We start from the raw sequence: 4,524 nt of genomic DNA on the forward strand, positions 1-4,524 counted from the left end.
AACACACTTTGTATATTTGGTGCTACTATCTCTCTTAGTTCCGGAGATCTTAGGGTGGGGGTCAAATTGACCCCCACCCGAGCGAAGAGTATCTAGCCGGCCATCCGGGCGCGTGTTAAAGAACAAATGGCAGGATCGTAACCAGTATTTTGTTTTTCATATGCCGTCCGTTACTAGTTACCCTCAAAGTACAAGCATTCCATGCTACATGCTGCTGTCTCGACATAAGATAGCCTTTCACCGACCTCCTCGCTCTCACACTTCTCTACAGCTGATGTGCTATCTGTTACTGTTTCTCCGTACACTCATGTGCGCGCTCGTACAAACCTGGGGTATTCTGTTCAGGCAGGCGTTGTTCAACGATATATTCTTTGCTGGAGAAAGAAAGCGTCGAGCACAAGCGATGGGATAACTATAGAAACCAAACACAAATATTCTTGGATCTAAGCTTCGAGTTACGCTTCGCACCCGACACACACAGCAGTAATGCCGGCCGTTCCGTCGTAGTGCCCGCACACGGACAATTCAGTGTGCTTGCGGCAGCACACGGATTCTTGGCTCAATTGAAAAATGTCCCGTTTCTCTTCCCGCGCTGCGCAAGCAGCCAATGTCGACATGCTTCATCCTTCGTGTTAGACAGCCCACACGCAAGTTCCCACCGCCTGAAACGAGGCATGGCCTGGTGGAAGCTTGCACCTCAGAAATCTGCCGCACTTGCCAGCCATACCCAAGGGACCGTTGCAACGCTCTCCCCTCTTCTTGGCACAAACCGGACAACCGCAGAGACACATAGACGGATGGATACCCCAGCCTCCGCACTGCGCCTCTGTGAGTCTGTCCTGGGTGCATTTCATGCGCCGTTCGGGCGGTGCACTCCATGCAGCTGAGCGCAGCGGCGAATGTCACAACGGCCGCCATCAGTAAAATGTGCAGCAGGAGACGCATGTTGACCACGGCCGGCGTCCGGGCGGACTGTGGACAGGGCAGAGCCGCACCGCCTTATGTAGCGCCGGCGCCACCGCCGTCACGAGGGCAGGAGCCTCCGGTCCCAGACAAACCGCCGGATCATGCTGTCAGGGCGCCGGGGTTCGATGCAGCGTGACGCGTATGGCAGATGAATCTAAGTTCACTCGGTTGAACCATCGGAGAGATTATCCAAAATGTCGCGAGCGATGACGTCACCGTCATCGTCATCGTCACGTCACGTCATGACGTCAATTGTGATGGCCGCGTTGCACAGGTTTCTGCTGCGCGGAATGTTGTGGTACTCCACGTGATTCTTTTGGTACGTTTCGCCTTGCCAGTCATTGTTTCTCCTGATACACGTTGTTTGCCAGTGATGGACACGGCAAAGGGAGACAAATGGTCACACAACACAGTAAGGAGCTAGAATCGCTTTTGGACTAGGGTGAGAGTGAAAAATTCCATCGCAAAAAGACTATGCGGGAGTGCAAAAATCAATTACAAAAGATGGAACTTATGAGCTCGTGACTGATGCTTCAGTAAACAAAGACATCTATTTCAAGGTGGCATGGACGAAATATCAGGAACCTGACAAAAACATTTCCTTTTAACATCTTAGGCCATTAGAGTCAAACAGAATACATTAACACGCGCTCGGGTGGGGGGGGGGGGTTGGCAAATTGACCCCCCCCCCCCCGAGAGCTTTTCCCAAATGGTTTCTGAACGGCGCGGCGTAGCCGCGCCAAATTTTGCATAGCTGTAGAAAATTGCATAGTGGATCTTTTGACACACAAATTTGACATGTACCTTGTAATGTTGCTGACCTATGACAGGACGAAGTCAGCCCATGGTTTCAGCGAAGGCAATTTCTCGGGAATCGTTCAATCTGATACATCAACGGGGTGTTTGACGAAGACGTACATCTCTGAGATGCTTTCTTAGGCACCACAAATATTGAATGAGCAAATTACGTTGACCTAAGGTCACGTATGATGGTCAGACCAAGGTAAAACCAACCTGATTTGTTACTCTCGGGCTTGCTGTATGGGATAGTTTCTGGTGCTCATTTCGAAATTATTGACAGCGTGAACCGCATTATACATCTTCAATTGACTTCTTTGAGGTCAGAACGGGCCAGTGACCTAAGATGACCCGGGTGGAACGTTTTGTTTCAGGAGCATACTGCCTAGTGTAATCTTCGTCGCTTATTCAAATGCAAAACGCAGATCAGTGTTGTATCGTTTTGGCCGCCATGACCTTCATAGGGCCAAACAAGGTTAATTACCTGAAAAGGGCTTGTGAATTTTTCCTTAAAGACAGCTGCCTAGGTTTTGGGGGCGCTTTGGAGACCAGCCTGGAATTTGACTTTTTTGACCTTATTCGACCTGAAGGTCATGACCTAGGAAGCTGAAACCTTCACTTAAGTGAGTTCACGTATAGATCAAGACACCTTGCAAGTTTGGTGTCTCTAGCTTTCTTAGTTTCCGAGATCTCAGAGGGGGGGGCAAATTGACCACCCCCCACCTGAGCGAAGGGTATCTGGCCGGCCAACTGAGAGTGTGTTAAGGCATAGTGAGTTCATGACAGTATTATGAGCACAACAAATTATTAACACCAATAATTTGATGACGCACTTTTCAATTCCCTTTCACAGCATTTTTAAAACAAAACAAAGCAAAGGAATTCAATAACAAAATAACAACAGAAAATTCAACAAGTACAAAACACTCAAACAAAAAACCCTTGGACTCCTACACATCAGCCCATCACCAAGTCAAACACAATAGACATACTTCTGGCTTCTGTTAAGATGGGGTCAGGAAAAACAAACATTTTGTCACTGTTTCGTACAAAATAGCAATGCCTATTTCCGCCAAAGTAGCCTACGCCTAACCTAAAGAGGCTTTACATCATCTCATCCTGTACAACCTGTTTTATCACAGCAGCAGTTTTGAGTCACTGATTCTTGCACAATTCCTATTGCCACTTGCCATGCACTTGACCAACTTAACCCAACTTAGAGTAGCCCTTAAGATGAACATCATCTCATGTCACCTATCTGTTGACAGCAGCACTGGTGATAAAGACATGATATTTAAAGCTAGTTTTTGGCTAGTTCCAACCTGCATTTTTATTCAGTTCACTTGTGTATGCTTGTTGACATCAGGCAAAGTTGACAAAACACAAGTCAAAACACTTTCAATCGCTTTGAACAACTTGTTTGATTGTCACAGATTACCTATGTCAAGGGCAATAATAGGTATGCTCCACAAAGCAATCTCTCTTCTCCAAAAATAACACAACTTTTAGATGACATCAGCATTGCTGCTTCCTTTTTCAGCTACAGCAAATGCAACCATTTGGGCTTGTTTATTCATATTTAATGACAAAGTTTGAGATGTTGGCTTCACATTTTGAATGGGGTGGTCCGACTATTTGTTACATACCAATATTTAACTGATATTATAATTGCTATGCAGCTTGGAGTATCCCTGTGTTAAGAATATAGTGCATATATACAGTGCAGTCATTTGTCAGTCAGCAGACCATGACAACTGAAGAAAACATGTGCTTAAAGCAGCCATAAGGGACCACTATAAGAAGTGAGGGGCAAATGGCCAAGAATATGGAACAAAAGAAGCCCACTGCATGCCTTGTGGCATCATAATTTGTCTTATGGCTAAACTCGATGCATTAAAAAATAATGTCTAACTCTGGTTACCAATCCTGTGTTGAAAGCAGGTAAGGTAAGCAATTAGCTTGGTCCACAGGAGACTTACTGGCTTCTTCCTGCTCCCCCCCCCAAAAAAGAAGAAGTAACTTTTGCATGGTCTGCTGGCAGACAGAGTAATCCGACTCACTCCCCAAATATAAATAGCAATCATGCCCACCAACCTTCGAGATTAAAATGCGAAACAAGTAAGAGGTGTGGATGATAAACATCTCCAAAGGGCAAAATTTCGCCATCAAACACTTCTGTATTAGCTGCGTCAGGTCTGCCCCAAGTCTCTGTATGGCAGCATTTATTCTAATGCTAATGCCTTGCCAGGAAGCCTGGTAAGTCAGACACTCGAAAGGCTTGGATTTCTCATTATTGAACAGCGCCATGAGCCAAGAAAACGGTTATCCGAAGGTTTGAGAGGGCAAAAATGGCGGTAGAAATAAGCTCCGTGCTTCAAATTGTCTCTTTCATTTACTGTGCATTGTTCACGCTTTGGTGCATATCAGACATGTTTGGGCGGCTGGCGAATTAATCCAATTGATGTATAAAATACGTACAAGTTTGCAGTTGAAGCATCTTACACACAAAATTGGTCAAAATTTTAAGCAGTAGATGGTACATCTAAAGACAACCGAAAAGAAAGGAAGAATAAATTGGTGCGACACTGGTATGATACCAAGAAAAACAAAGGTAGCTAAATAAATGCAAGGACTGGTACTTTTTTCGCAAAATTTTGTAATCAGCTGATGTGACTTAAAATCTGTTAATATAAGTGCTTAAATGGTGATATTCATCTTTTAAGTTTAATTTAGAAGACATTTTTTGAACTTTTCACTCAT

The 4,524-nt window shown here is 45.0% G+C and overlaps 1 long non-coding RNA gene across 1 annotated transcript; it reads right to left on the bottom strand.

Moving 5' to 3' along the window:
- Positions 1-351: 351 nt before the first annotated feature.
- On the bottom strand, positions 352-3,889 carry LOC119114239 (uncharacterized). Its single transcript, XR_005096001.1, has 2 exons — positions 3,859-3,889; positions 352-972 (listed from the first exon to the last, which is right to left on the bottom strand). It is a non-coding gene; the product is annotated as an uncharacterized LOC119114239 (long non-coding RNA).
- Positions 3,890-4,524: the final 635 nt, after the last annotated feature.

This window comes from Pollicipes pollicipes, unplaced genomic scaffold (assembly GCF_011947565.3).
Source record: "Pollicipes pollicipes isolate AB1234 unplaced genomic scaffold, Ppol_2.1 Scaffold_7262;HRSCAF=8765_pilon_pilon_pilon, whole genome shotgun sequence".
NCBI lineage: Eukaryota > Metazoa > Arthropoda > Thecostraca > Pollicipedomorpha > Pollicipedidae > Pollicipes > Pollicipes pollicipes.